Raw genomic sequence first — 15,857 nt, forward strand, 5'->3', positions numbered from 1 at the left:
CCACATCAGCTTTCCCCCAGGAAGACACATGCTGTGGCCACATCAGCCTTTCCCCGGGAAGACACATGCTGTGGCCATACCAGCCTTTGTCCCAGAGCTGTCTTTGTGAGGTAATGAGGAGTGTGGTCAAACCTCTGGGCATTAACCGAAAAACTCCATGCTGACACGTCAGAGAGACACCTGCACATCAATGATTACTACAGCACTATCTACAACAGCTGAGTTATAGAGCCAACATGGGTGACCAGCAACAGAGGGATTGTTGTAGCCTCCAAAATGGAGTTCCATCCCTTTGTGACTTCTGACCGAAGCAAGAACCACAAATGGCATTTCAATGCACCTTCTCACATTAGGAGGAAGATCATGTCTTCCCCCTTTCTAAAGAGCTGTGATGGAAGTGCAATGTTCGATCCATGCCCATCCAAAAGGATGATGAAGTTCAGGTTGTCCGAGGACACTAAAAAGGCCAGCAGTTGGCAAGTGGTCCAAGTGTACAGGAAGAAATGCATCATCTACACTGAACAGGTGCAACGAGTAAAGGCTAATGGCACAGCTGTCCACGTGGGCATCCACCCCAGCAAAATGGTTATCACCAGGGTAAAACTGGACAAAGACCGCAAGAAGACCCTGGAAAGGAAAGCCAAGTCTCCATAAGTAGGAAAGGAGAAAGGCGAATACAAGGAAGAAATGATTGAGAAGATGCAGGAATAGGGGCATCTCCTACAGTTTTCGTTAAAGACTGCTTCTTGCTAATTTTGTGGGCATCGGAGAGTTGAGGGGCTTGATCACATCCTGGGGTTGCTGATTACTTCCGTATTTTGGGGGCTCTGTGGAACTGGCTGGCTGGCAGCTTGGACCTCACAAGATGCTGGAAAGGCAGAAGATTATGTCTGGAAAAAAATTAAGATCCCGGTGATTGAGGGAGGAGAGTCCCAAGATGGAAGATTGAGGGGGTTTTGGGGGTGGAGTAGGGAGTTTCCCAGGGGTTCCTGTGACCAGGAATGATAAGGGAAGAATTAAATGATACTTATTCCGGGCGACTCTGGTCTGTTTAGATAGGTCCAATTGGCTCCCTGGAATTTACAGTAAGTGTTTAAAAAGGAATAAATGTTAGACATATTAAAAGCTTATGGTTACGATAAGTATAGTGTTGGAATAAAAGATGGTGGGGAGGAAGGAAGACAAGAAGGGGGAATTATTAGAAAAGGGAATTATTAGATCCCTCAATGTTTTACCTGAAGCAAATTGTAAAGCGTCTTTTCTCTTTAGCATCATGGTATTACTTTAATACCCAGGAGACACTGCTACAGTCAGTGATAAACCTGTTATGTTAAAGTCTTTTTTGTGAGTTTTTTGGAGTCCGGGGCTGTGAATGTCCCCAAACTCGTTATTGTTTCTTACCACCTGGGCTTTTGGCAATCCTTGTACCTCTGGCTCTATGTTTGATGATGGTCCCTGCAATAACAGCTGAGTGGTTAACTGGAAATTTCAGTACGACATTGGAGATATTGAGAAGTTGGTAAGGAAAATGTGGCATAGGCACACTGGGATTGTTCTCATCCATTAAAAAAATTAAGTCATGTCATGTGTAGAAAAATGGATACACCTGAAGGAAATTGTAGTAAATTAATTAAGCCAGTCTCCGAAAAACAAATATCAGATGTTTTCTCTCATTGTGGCTCCTAGATTTTATATAGATACATAAAAGCAAGTATTTATACATAACATGGAAGTAGAAGCAAAAATGTCTAAGGGTACTAACAGGAGGGAAACGTGGAAGGAAGGCAAAGTAGAGAAGCATTGGGCAGATATGCTTAACACGCACTTGTACTAAAACTTGAAAGCAAAATACCGTTTCAAAAAATTTAAAAAAGTGGTGGTAAAGAACCAAGGACAAGTGCCAGCTGTGGTTGCCTTTCCCCAGGGCCATGCTGGGCTCTCCCACAGTCCTGTGCGATGAGAGCTGCAGGATTACAGATGCCTGACAAAACTTCCTGGGGAGACACTACCTAGGTCTGCTCCCTCCAGCTGGGGAACTCACGACAGACCAAAGTACAGACACCACCAAGGTCCAGCTTGGTGAGCCAATGAGTTTAAGTGTGGTCACTTACAGGAGCAGAGATGGCTGACAGACATCTGCATCACCAAATCCTACCCAGCATGGGTGGCAGCTCACAGAGCAGGAAACCTGGAGCAGGCTGCACAGCCCACAGGCAACACCACAGGTTGGAGAGTGTCCTTTCTCGGTGCCCTAGCTGGTCTAAGCCTCTTCCAGGCAGTTCAGCCCATTTCTGCTGCTTCTAGGCTGCTGGTTTGGTCTCAGAATCCTTTTTCAGCTTTGATAATTTACCCAAGAGTCTTTGAACCAGTTCAGCTTTCTTCCTTTGAAAGGGACTCTCAGTTTTTTTTTTTTTATTGTTTACTCTGGCAAGAAGAAGCCCAGTGGATCTGATCAGTTTTAGGGACTTCCTGAAGCTATTTTCAGTTGCTTACCTTCCTGTTTAAGGAACTTCTTATAGGATGTAATATTTTAATCCTGGAGGAAACTGTTATACAACACTTACCACCAAATGCCTTCAGAGAGAATAAATGCTTAGAACATAGGGCTCTAAAGAAATATAGAAACATAAACTATAAATGAAAAATGTCTGATCTTCCATATCAAGACGTTTTCTCTTAAATGGGATAGCCAGGTACAGCACCCAGCAATAATTAGGCAGTGATGACATCGCAGGTCAGATTACCTACCCATGTCTCCCCAGCAGTAAAAGCATTTTACTCTTTCTTTCTTCAAAGGGGAAGGATTGAGAGCTGAAGATGAATCAAGAGTGGTATTGAGAAGTACAGTTGGAAAAAATAATCATAGGACCTCATCTCCAACATCTAGGTGCTCATCACAGAGGAGGAAATTTAAGCCCACTGATCGTCACTGAGATAGGAGACCAACACAGGGACCTAGAGCAGAAAGGTAAAGCAGGGGCCAGGGACCCACAGTAAATCAGATCGGAACCATGAAAGGACCAGTATTGGTACAAGATACCCCAAGACCAAATTCTCAGCACAAAGATTTATTTGCCCTGGAGGGACAAAGGACAGGGAGTAAGAGATAAAGACAGGAGGTAGAGGATGTGTGAGAAGGAGAAAGGAGAAAGGGAGAGGGAAGAGGTATTTGCCCCAGAGAAACAAAAGACCACCTCTGGGTAGAGAGGAGAAAGATGTGACCTGTAGGGAAATGGAGATTTACAAAAGCAAAAGGGAAAACCCTGTGTTGGATGAGCTGTTTAATTATGATTAGACAGGTTAGTTATGATAGCCACAAGGGAGATTGTGGTTGCTAGACTTCAAATCTTTGATAGCTGGACCTTGGTAGTCAGCCTCGGGGGTGGGTCGGGGGAGAAGTAGCCAGATATTGGAATAGACTTTGGTGGCTAGGTTTAGGAATGTAATATGTTTTTAACAAGGAAGAGGGAATAAGGAAAGGTCTACTACTAAAGTTCCTTTAAACAAGAAAGCATCCCAGGTAATGGCATTTTGAGGAGTCTGAAAGCCTAGGGTAAGCCATACAACAAACTGGGAGACTGAAGTGTTTGTCCATCAATGGTTACACTAGTGTAATTGAGAAAGAGAGGGGCAGTCTCATCATGGTAACAATTGGAATAATTATCACAGAATAGAATTTCCCAGCAAGCTAACCACAATACCTAGATATCAACAAAGGATTGCTCACTTGTAGAAGAGAGAGGAAGAAGATAGATTTGGGTGGAAGGAGGAACAGAAATGAGATACAGATACAACGAAAGCCACATTGGACCCAGAGAACATTCTGGAGCTCTGATGGCCCTTTAGAGATATTGTGAGATGGGGGTAGATAGGTGAGGCTTTCATCCCCCAGGGTGGTACACCATTTAAGGGACACCATTAGAAGGGGGCCTGTCCCTGCCTGAGGCTAAGTTCTTGAGTGTTTTCAATAAAAGTAGCTACCATAGGCTCATAGAGAGTGGCATTACTGGAGGTGTGACCTTATTGAAGTAGGTGTGGCCTTGGAGGAAGTATGTCACTAGGGAGTGGATTTTAGGGTCTCAGGAACGCAAACCAGACCTACTGTCACTCTTTCCTCCTGCTTTCTGCCAATCCCAATGTAGAACTCTCAGTTACCTCTCCAGCACCATGCCTGCCTGTGTGCCACATGTTCCCACCATGGTGACAATGGACTAAACCTCTAAACTTTAAACAAGCCCCAGTTAAATGCTTTTCTTTATAAGAGTTGCCATGGTCATGGTGTCTCTTCACAGCAATAGAATGCATAACGAAGACAGAAGTTGGTACCAGGGACTGAAATGCTGCTGTGATAGGCCTGACCATGTTTGTTTGTTTGTTTGTTTGTTTTAAGAAATATGGATGCTGATGAACCTCCTTCAGAGAGGCTAGACCAGGTCAGGTGCAGCCTTGGGTACAAAAACAAACCCACTCTCTCTTGACCACTGGATTTGGTTCCTGTTCCCCGCTCATGCAGGGGATTGTGATCTGTGAGTCTGCCCCCTTAAATTGATGGAGGAGGGTTATCTGTCTATTGTGTTATTTTCATTGGTCAATAAAAAGACTGCCTTGGCCCCTTGATAGGACAGAAAATTAGGTAGGCGGAGTAAACAGAACAAAATGCTGGGAAGAGGGCTATGAGGCAGAAGCCATGGAGCCAGCCACCAGGTCAGACATGCTGAATCTTTTCCGGTAAGCCACCACCTAGTGGTGCTACAGATTATTAGAAATGGGTTAATATCAAGATATGAGAGTTAGTAACTAACTCTCTAGAGATAATGGGCCAGGCAGTGCTTAAATGAATACAATTTGTGTGTTGTCATTTCTGGGACTAAGCTAGCCATGTGGGAGCCGGGTGAGGCGAAAAGCAGGCCTGCCCGCAGCCCCTCACTACATTAAATAAAGAACCCTTTATAATACTCAATTCTGAGCTGGTGTGGGGCTACTTTATTCACATTCCTCTACATCTGGCGCGCAACATGGGGACTGTGGATTAGAAAAGTTGGTTGAACACTTTAAGTGCTGTTTAACGGGCATTCCTAGTAGGGACATGGAAGACAGTGGTGCTGAGCGTGATTTCACCTGTGGGGGCCTGGCTCTAGCAGTTTCAGAGGAGAAGAATTTTAGTATGTGGTATAGAGACCATTCTTGTGATTTTTGGTGAAGAATGTGGCTAATCTCCACCCTTGTCCAAAAAATCTGCCTGAAACTAAATTGAAGAGTTCTGGATTAACTGATCTGGCAGAGGGAATTTTCAGACAGCTTAGTATTGACTGTGTTGCTTGGTTACTAGTGGCCATTCAAATGCAAATCTATAATGAGAAGGAGCAAGCTGAGCAAGGAAAAATACAAAATGTACAGTCTGAGGAGAAAAAGGGCACCAGAAAATATAAACAGATTTCTGGGGGAAAAAAAAAAGCCTGATTCTAAGTGGAATTAAGGGAGTGGTGACCTCAGGGCAAAATCACACCCAACTAAGCTTCCATCTTGTGGGAAAGGAATTAAATAAAAACTTAGAGCCTGAGATAGGGGTATGTGCCTGTAATCCCACCACTCTGGAGGAAGAGGCATGTGGATCTCTGAGTTTGAGGCCACTGTGGTCTGTTGTGGGACAATGGTTTATAGCCTGTCAATTGTATTTTAATAAAATGCTGATTGACCAGTAGCCAGGCAGGAAGTAGAGGTGGGGCAACAAGAACAGGTGAATTCTGGGAAGAGGAAAGCTCATTCTGCAGTTGTGACCCAGTCTTAGAGGAAGCAAGATGTGACTGCCTCTCCAAAAAAGGTACCAAGCCACGTGGCTAACTCAGACAAGAATTATGGACTAAATATATTTTGCATTGTAACATGACTACAAGTCTATGGGAGTCAGGGAGTTGAATAAAAATAACCCCCGAAGGTTCATAGGGAGTGGCACTATTAGGAGGTGTGTCCTTGTTGGAGTAGGTGTGGCCTTGTTGGAGGAAGTGTATCACTATGGGGTGGGCTTTGAGGTCTCAGAAACTTGAGTCAAGCCTAGTGGCTCTCTTGTTCTTTCTGCTGCCTCAGACTCAGATGTAGAACTCTCAGCTACCTCTCCAGCACCGTGTCTATCCACATTCCACCATGCATCCCACCATGATGACAATGGACTAAACCTCTGAACTGTGAGCCAGGTCCAATTAAATAGTCTCCTTTATAAAAGTTGCCATGGTCATGGTGTATCTTCAGAGCAATAGAGATAATAACTAGACAGTCCTCAATTCAGGACAACCTCTCCAGTGAGCAGACATGTTCCCCTGAGAAAATTTATCTTTCATTCCTGGAAGAACATAGGGGAGGTACATTGTAGACTATTCATAGGCTCCCTCTTGGGCCACTTTGATCTTTTCTTCTTTCAAGTTCTAGGAGTAGGTTCTCCATACTTATAGGAATCCTTTTTTTTTTTTCAGGGGCAGACTTGGTAAAATGATGACAATTTGTCTGCCACTCCCCACCCTCCTCAACTGACTTTTAAGTGACCACTGGTACCAGTAGCTCCCTCCTCTAGTACCCGTTGCTCTTTGTGTCTTTCTTACTTGGTGACATGCGCCAAACGCCTACATTTGAAAGGTTTGAGTTCCTACTCACCATGCAGGGTTGCTACACTCATCCACTTCCTATTAAAACCAGTCCAGAAAGCATTCAGGGAAGCAGTGTGAATTGCATGAGTGTCAAACCTGCAACAGTCCTGAGTAAATAATTTCACTTCAGCCAAAATGGTAGCTCTTCTTCTTGCCTGCTGGTCCTCAGCTCAAAGAGTCTTAAGTATTCAGAGAAGTCATAGCTTATCCTTCACAAGATTCCTACCGGTCCTTTGGTGGTACTATTTTCTTTTAGGGAAGTAAGATCTCTGGATGTGTGCAGCCCTAAGTTGTGGGTGTAATAAACATATGTTCCCCATGTGGTTTGCTGACAGCAAGGCTCTAGTTCCCACCATTTGGTTCCTATACTTATGAATTCTACCTACTAGGTACACAGCAGTATATAATTTACTAAAATTCAAAGTATGGACTGTTTTCTGAGCAATAATGTTCCATCCCTTGAGAGGACTACTGCCCTGTCTTTAGCAGGTCACCCCACTCACTCTACCAGATCTCAGGCTGGAACAGTGTGTAGGATGGCCACAATGTCTAGAGTCAAAAACTAACCAGCTCACCTCTTCCTTAAAGCATGATTCTTGGATGGATGCCATGGTATGTGGACTCTGTACCAGAGGGCTGGATACTTGATAAACTCCTCCAGCAAGTGTGGCTGGTGGTAGTTCTGTGTACAAGAAAGGCAAATCCATACCTGGAGTATGAGTTTATGTTGGTTAAAATACAAAGTGTTGTCTTCTCCAAAAGGGAAGTCAACTTGCCAGCAAGTGTTCAATTGCTCTCCTTGAGAAATATATTGAATTGTGAGCCCAGATGCTAGCAGTTGGTTATTTGAAAGTGGTAATAGATAGATTCACCTTGGAGGTTCATGTTCTGTACTTATTCACAGCCTTTATCACCACCAGTGTGACAACATGCATTCATCCATTGTACCAACACATGGGCAGCCAATAAGAGATGCTGAACAAACCTTTCTGATCTGGTAGTATCTGCATTTCACCAGGATGAATGAGATACAAAGATCTCTATATCATAGACCTTCCTCTCCCATGTCCCATCTCATGATGATAACCCACACCCCCTTCTCCTCAAACCTTCCTGTCTTTCTCTATTCAGGCTCCTCTTTAGCCAACTGACCTATTCATTCTCCGTGGCCCATGACTTCTACGTATCCCAACCTCATGCCATTATTTTTATATACTAAGTAAGTGTCTAGGTAGAATTCCATAGCTAACTTTTCCCACTGACGATTCTCCCCCATCACTAGCTTGCAAGTTTACTTTCAAGAGATGCAGCTCTGATGACACACACCCCAAGTCCTCAACCCTAAACTTTTTCCTTTACCAGTCAGCACGTCATAGGGAGTTCATGTGCAAGCTGAGGAAAACTTCTGGTGCCATGGTGTCAGAGACCAGGAGTCTAGGCAGCATACTTGACTGGGTGTACTCTCTAGTCTACCTGGTTCCAGATCTTTCCCCTTCATCATAAGAAATTGAGGTTTCTTGACTGAGTGAACCTAATAGATCAACTCCCATGGGCAGTCCAGGTGCATGGTGACAAAATGACTGGTAGCCAGGCTTTCTACCCCATGTGAGAACACCCCACGCATAGGCTTCTGCTGAAAACGTATGTGAGGAACTCTGCTGCCTCTAGACCCTTCCGCAGAACATGGCCATGCGATCGTTTTCCCAGCATCACTATAATATCCATTTAAATACGCTCACTTCTCAGAGTCTTTCAACTCTCCACTTTCCGCAAGCAATTCTGCCATCTCCCCTCCCACAAGGCAGTTCTCTTTCTTAGTTTATTTTCTTTATTTATTAAATATTGAGTTTTAAACACATTCCAGGAACCGTGTAAGGTGTTAGAAGCACAAAGAAAAAAATAAAATGAAAAGTTATGGAAAAAAAGAGAGAAAACCAGGATTCCGTCCCCATTGCCAGAGGGTATTGTATTGATCACTTTTCTACTGCAGTGATAAAACACCATGACCAAGACCACTCAGAGAAGGAAGAGTTTACCTGGTGTCTTAGCTAGGGTTTCTATTGCAATAACGAAACACCCTGACCAAAAAGCAAGTTGGGGTGGAGAGGGTTTATCCTTTCCATACCACTGTTCATCCCCAAAGGAAGTCAGGACAGGAACTCAAACAGGGAGTCTCCTGGAGGTGATACAGAAGCCATGGGGGGTTTGCTGCTTACTGGCTTGCTCCTCATGGTTTGATCAGCCTGATTTCTTATAGAACTCAGGACCACCAGGCTGATGCGGTCCCACCTACAATGAACTGGGCCCTCCTCCCATCAATCCCTAATTTTAAAAAATACCCGTCTACATAAATGATCTTACAGAGGCATTTTCTTAACTGAGGTTCCCTCCTCTCAGATAACTTTAGCTTGTGTTGAGTTGACATAAAACCACCCAGCATACTTGGGCTCACAGTCCCAGAAGGATAAGAGTCCATTATTACAGAGAGAAAGACATCAGGCAGCCAAACCTGAAAACAGGAATATCAGAGTGTTCACAGTTTGAAACACATGCATGAAGCTGAGGTAGCCAATACAAAATGGCCTGAATTTTTAAATTCTCAAAGCCAACCCTCCTCCCCCATCTACTTCTTCCAGCGAGGCCACACCTCCTAAGCCTCCCCAAGCAGCTCCACCAATAGGGAACCAAATATTCAAGTGGCAGAGCCTGTGGTGAGTGTCCTTATTTAAACCACCACAGGCTCACAGTCTAGTTTAGCCGAGGTGGAAGAGGCATTCATGGTATTCTGTGCAGAGCATGTAAAACGAGCAGATGGATAATGGGAAATCAAAGAAGGTATGCGGATTTTAGCTGACCTGAGACCCCAGTCCCGCAGCTGAGCTTCCTGGCAGCTCATTGGCTGCCATCTTGAACGAATCTCACCAAGACACTCAGGCATGGTGGCTCTCCCTCTGCTGTGACATCAGACAGGTGACAAGGTAGAACATGGTTTCATCCAGTTTCATATGTAAACATAACACTATCCCCCACCCCTTTCTGGGTTGTTCAAAAGTAATAATTGTCTTTTTCTTTTCACGTTCTCAATACATTTCACATTGCTACGAAGCTCAGAGAGGCAGCATCTGAAACCAATTCTAGCCACAGTCAACACTTAGGAACTGAAATGGAAGGCTAAAGAGATAGATTAAAGGTGCCTGCTGCCCAACCTAACAGCTAAGCTTGATCTCTGGCACATGTATGGTAGAAGGACTTCCACATGCACACTAGGGCACATGTGCTTGTACACGCATGCACACACACAAAATAAGGGAAGGGGAGTGGAGAAAGAAGAAAGACAAAAAGGATTTGTTTAAAGTGGAAATGGGCCCAGAGTAGGGCCCGTGTGACAACATAGTCAGACAAGCAAGAACCCCCACCCCCTAGAAGAGTAACTATTATTTCCACCTCGTGAGCACTGAGCACCACCCCCACCACGCACCTGGCTTCTTCTCATTAATTTACCTGTGACATGTTGCCACACTTAATTGCATTTGGCAATTAGTAACATCTCAACACCTCTTTTAATGGAACAATTAAGAATGTGCACCTCCTGGTTGCAAAAATATATAGAAGCTGATTTTCAGGAGAAGAAGAAAAAAGATCAAACATAAACATAAACCCCCAGTGGTAACTTGGGTACAGACAACTTGGAGGGAAGCCGCTGTCTTCTTTCATTTTACAAGAATTATGTGCACACAGGCTTTTATTTTCCCCCTCTTGTTTGTTTGTTGCTTGGTTTCCCTGAATGAGCATCTCTCCAGCAGACAGCTTGGGTTGTCTGCAGAGCCACGTGGTATTAATTACAAGGAAGAATGGATGCTAAGCAGTTGCTGTTACTCATTTCTCACTCGCGTGGTTGCATTGATTGCTTGGGAAAGCAGATGCCCCAGAGGCAGTTCCCGCAGAAAGCCCCGGGGAAAGCTGCAAAGGAGCCTCCCAGCCTTTGTCCTGGTTCCCACTCTTCCCAGTAATAGATCAGTGGGGAAGCATGGACACCCCATTCCCTGAGGGATCCTAAAGAAAACTTAAATCACTGCTATTTTTATTTTCCTCCCCTCCCCTGTTAGCAACTGAGAAAAATCACACTGTTCTATTATTACAAAATTTACCTTACAGCAATAGCTTGCAAGTCTTGGGGCTCAGGGATAATTCAACGTTGTTCCTGTAGATAAGACTGAGCAGGATATGCTCATAGTCCCGTCTATTAAGAGCCATGAGGGGCACAGGATAAAATAGGTTATTGAAAGGGGTTGATCCATTTCATTTTCCAGAGCAATCACTTAGCATACCAGAGGGCAGAATCAAGAAGGTGGTCTGTGTGAAGACACACCACGAGGGCATGGGGGGCAGCTAAGTAGGTAAAGTGCCTGCTGCACAGGCGTGGGGACCTGAATTCAGATCCCCGGCATGCACATAAAAACACTGATATTACTGGGGAGGTAGAGACAGGAGGATACTATATAAACGGACAACATGACCACTCCAAGGTATTGTTGAGGGGAGAGTTTTAATTGTAGATATGAGAGAGGGGACAGACAGAGCCATCTGGAAGAGTCCAAAGTAGAGAAAGCAACCGCCTGAACATAAACAGCAGACTGGACAGGGCCATGAAGTGGGGAGGGGGAAGAAGACAGAGGCAAAGGAGACCAAGAAAGAGGGGCCAAGAGAGCACATAGCCAAAATAGGGTTATAAGGAATGAAAAGGTGGGGGAGGGGAAGCCCATGATCTGCAGAAGTTTAGGGTAGGGGTCAAGGTAAGAAGAGCTAAGTAAGAGACAGGATACCAGCGTGGACTCTATAACAGGTACCTGGGAGACTGGGAGGAGGCCAGTATGCACTTTGGTATGCTAATAGCACCACAGAAAACCATTCCTCCCAATTGGACCTGACACATAGCCTGGAGGTTTCTGGCCAGCGAGTCTAGACAAACAATCAGATCCAGGTGCAGTGAGAGACCCTGTCAGAAAAATTAGTTAGTAATTTGATTTCACCTGACATTGACCTCTGGCCTCCACATATGCACACCCTGCTGACTGGGGTTTATGATGCTGCCCTGTGTTTACCAGACCATGGGTAGATCCCAAGTTGCCTGTGCTCTGGGCCAACTCCACAGCCCACTGCTGCACTGAGACCAGAGGAACAGGAGACCCCACCTTTCCACTCACTGCCTCAAAGCCCCTGCCCTTGCTGTTGCCCACAATGCCTGCTGTCTGTGTTTGTCCCCAGTCCACCAGCCTTCAACACATAGCTCACACATGTGTTCTATACAAAGGTCCTTCCGGTTCCCTTATCCGATCTGTCTTCCAATTAGAACCCTGCCTAGGCACAGGTAGAGGGTAACTGTGAGTCATTCTGAAGTAAATTCATACACACAGGTACAAGGTATGCTTGTTTGAACAACAATATCTGTAACTATTAGGGATCTGGTAATAAATATTTCTCAAATTCAATTTTATTGAATTTTCCGACAGTGAGCCTAATTTTAAAATTCTGTTGGTTTGATCAGCAAACTATCTTTTTCACAGCCCCCGTCTGTCTACCACAGAATAGCTCAGAAGGACAGTGGAAACTGCCGTATAATTTCAGCTTTAGCCTTCACGTCCCTCGATCACTGGAGACTGGCACATCATCCACCCGGAGGGTCTGGCTGTTTGTAACCTGCGTTGTCACAGTGTCCCCTGGGGAACAGATACAATCAGAAGAGCAATAATCGCATCCTGCGAGCTGGGATGAATAGCCTCGTCTTCCAGGTCACAGGGTCAGTCATCTTCTAGCACTGGCCCGGGTTTGTGGCAATCCTTTCTCACAGTGACATTTCTCCCTGTCCTTTGCTCCCCACACTGCAGCCTGCATCTGAGAGGCTCTGATTGGACTCGCTCAGCACAGAACCTGCTGATTCAGGTGAGAAGGGAGTCGCTAGTCCCCAAAGAGCATCAGTTATCTCCTGCATGTTGCGTCCTCACGGTTACCCTGTTCTCAGCATGCGCGCGCACGCACGCACGCATGTGCACACACACCAAAGGGCTGACTGAACGCAGTAAAGCCACTTTCTCACTAATTGTATTACCCTTGCTGGTTATTAGTAAGGTCTCGCTTCCAGGACATGAAGAAAGCCAACCACATAATGATCCAAGAAACAAATGGAGCGTATCGCCGCAGTGACCGTGCAATGATAATGAGTTACATAAATCAAAAGTTCAGTAACTCACCTCTTAGACTGAGCGGTGGAGAGGGATTTTCAGTCGCTGTAATTGTTTGGTGATAGATTTTTAAAGAATAATTCCCATGTGTAGGTGTCCCAGAGCTAGAGATGTGTTTCCCCAAAGACGGTTGCCAGATGTTGTGCAAAGAACATGGTGGGGTGTGTTAAGAGAGCCTGAAGCTGATTTCAGCACTGCCACCTTGAGCTTCCTTCCCTGGGAGAGGCCTCCATATCAGGAAGGGAAACTTCCTCTCAGACTCTTGCTATCTGTAGCCTTTAGACAAGATGAAATGGGGCTCATCTGCCTTCTGCTCTGCAAGAGAGGTGAACTCCAGGCTTAATCAGCCAGCCAGCCCCTTGCCCACTCCTGGGGCTATACATCAAAGGACAAAGGACACCTTATGCATGATCATCACAGGTCCTAAGCCAGCCTAAGGCCTGAGATAACTTTCATGTCACTGAATGATGTCATACACAGTAATTTTCAGTTTACCACACAAACATTTGACCCTTTTTGTTTTGTTGACTTGTGGATCAATACTGTCAAAGTTGCTATCCTAAGTTGTTATTTTTGGAAATCATGAAGGTAATAGTTCATCTGATTACGATTTCTCAATAAAATAAACTCAAGGGTAGGAATATCCTTGGTGTCATCCTCAGGCTTGGGCAAGAAAAGATGTCGTGGGATTGGCAGACAAAATTGGGAGTCTGGGCATAGTATTTCCTGGAGAGGTAGCAAACAGATTGTGCATGCATGTATGTCCACTTGTGTGCATGTTTGTATAAGGGTATACATGCACAAGTGTGTCTGGATATGCATTCATTTATGTGCATGTCTTTATACATTTAAGTATGTTTGTGCAAAATAAAACATTCAAGTCTCCTGGTCTAAGTCTCTGGATCAAGTCATAGAAACATTTACGAAAAGAAGAACAGAAATGACCGAACTTCATCCTTTCCCCAGGCCAACAGTGTCCCCTTCCCTCTTCAAGTACAGATCCCTCCACTTCAACCACAGGGAGAAAACAATAACTCCAATCTTCACGCAGAAAGAGATCAGCCAAGCATGAAGCAAGTTGGCACCAAATTCCTTCAAAATGAGCAGATAAACAAACAAATGGGAGCTTGGAAGGAGGAGACAGTCTGTGCATAAAACAATGTTTTATTAAGTTGCTATTAAATTTCAATTGAACAGTGCTTGGGATACATAGGCAGGGACATAGTCCTGAAACTAATTGGTTTTCCACATCTGCCTTGCTTCCTAATTGGACTAATTATTGCACCGTAGGATCATGTTTGCCATACTACAGAAAGCAAGAAACCTTGATTTACAGCAAGGGGAGCAACAATTAGAAGGAATTAATTCATAAAGCAACATCTAAATAAATCATATTATGAAAAGACAGCAATGTAATTATTGTGACTGGTGGATCCCTAGTGGAAGAACATCAAACTGAACCTCAAACCAAGGTGCTGAGTTCGCCCTGTCACCACACGGTTCTGTTTCATGGAGCATGTACTACCTATGCTTAAGGCCTAATTGAGGTGCTGCGTCAGAAACAATATGGACCAACACTCCTCTCCAGTGGTGCGGGGAAAAATAGCAAGTTCTCACTACCTCTTATTTGTTCTTTGTCAGAACTAAATGAGCTCAGCACAACGTGGGTAATGTGTGGGTGACTGCAGTCTCAAAATAGGACCTTTGCAAACCTAAGTGTCATTATGAATCTCCTCTTGACATCTGGTGGCATTTAGGGAGGTGTAGCTAAGAGAGCTTATTAGTGAGAAACACATGCTAAACTTCAGTGTTTCAATAATTCATTTCCTATTGCTGTGTGGTGACAGAGGCCCTGATGGCTGTCAGGGTTCTAAAGGTCCCATAGTATGCACTGTAAAAAACCTCCCTTTATCTCAAGCACCTGTAATCCCAGTGTGCAGAACATACCTGTAATCACAGTACATGCAGTATACACTTGTAATCCCAGTGCATGTAGTACACATCTGTAACCCCAGTGCATGCAGTACACATCTGTAATCCCAGTGCATGTAGTACACACCTGTAATCCCAGTGTATGCAGTACACATCTGTAACCCCAGTGCATGCAATACACATCTGTAATCCCAGTGCATGCAGTACACATCTGTAATCCCAGTGCATGCAGTACACATCTGTAATCCCAGGTGTACAACACACATATGTCATCCCAGTGCAGTGTCATCCCAGTGCATGCAGTACACACCTGTAATCCCAGTGCATGCAGTACATACCTGTAATCCTGATGAAGGAGGGTCATCGGTCTATGTGTTACCCTCATTGATTAATTAATAAAGAAAACTGCTTGGCCTGATAGGTCAGAATATAGGTAGGCAGGAAAGACAGAACAGAATGCTGGGAGGAAGAAGGCAGTGAGGCAGATGCTATAGCTCTCCTCTCCAAAATGGACACAGGTTAATAAGATCCTTCCTGGTAAGCCACCACCTCGTGGTGCTACACACATTAATAGAAATGGGTTAATCAAGATGTGAGAATTAGCCAATAAGAGGCTGGAACTAATGGGCCAAGCAGTGTTTAAAATGAATAGTTTCCATGTAATTATTTCAGGAAAAGCTAGCTAGGAGGTGGGCAGCAGGAAGCGGCCTGCCGCTCCTTTTACATAATCCCAGTGCATGCAGTACACACCTGTGATCCCAGTGCATCCAGCATACACCTGTAATCCCAGTGCATGCAGTACACACCCGTAATCCCAGTGTGTGCAGTACATACCTATAATCCCAGTGCATGCAGTACACACCTGTAATCCCAGTGCATCCAGCACACACCTGTAATCCCAGTGCATCCAGCATACACCTGTAATCCCAGCACTGCAGCACACACCTGTAATCCCAGTTCATGCAGTACATACCTATAATCCCAGTGCATGAAGTACACACCTGTAATACCAGTGAGTGCAGTACACACCTGTAATCCCAATGCATGC

At 44.7% G+C, this 15,857-nt stretch overlaps 1 pseudogene; it reads left to right on the forward strand.

The window, feature by feature from the left end:
- Nucleotides 1–276: 276 nt before the first annotated feature.
- LOC148121967 (ribosomal protein uL24-like pseudogene) lies at nt 277–711 on the forward strand (annotated as a pseudogene).
- Nucleotides 712–15,857: the final 15,146 nt, after the last annotated feature.

The sequence above is a fragment of the Myodes glareolus genome, chromosome 5, assembly GCF_982192425.1.
Source record: "Myodes glareolus chromosome 5, mMyoGla1.1, whole genome shotgun sequence".
NCBI lineage: Eukaryota > Metazoa > Chordata > Mammalia > Rodentia > Cricetidae > Myodes > Myodes glareolus.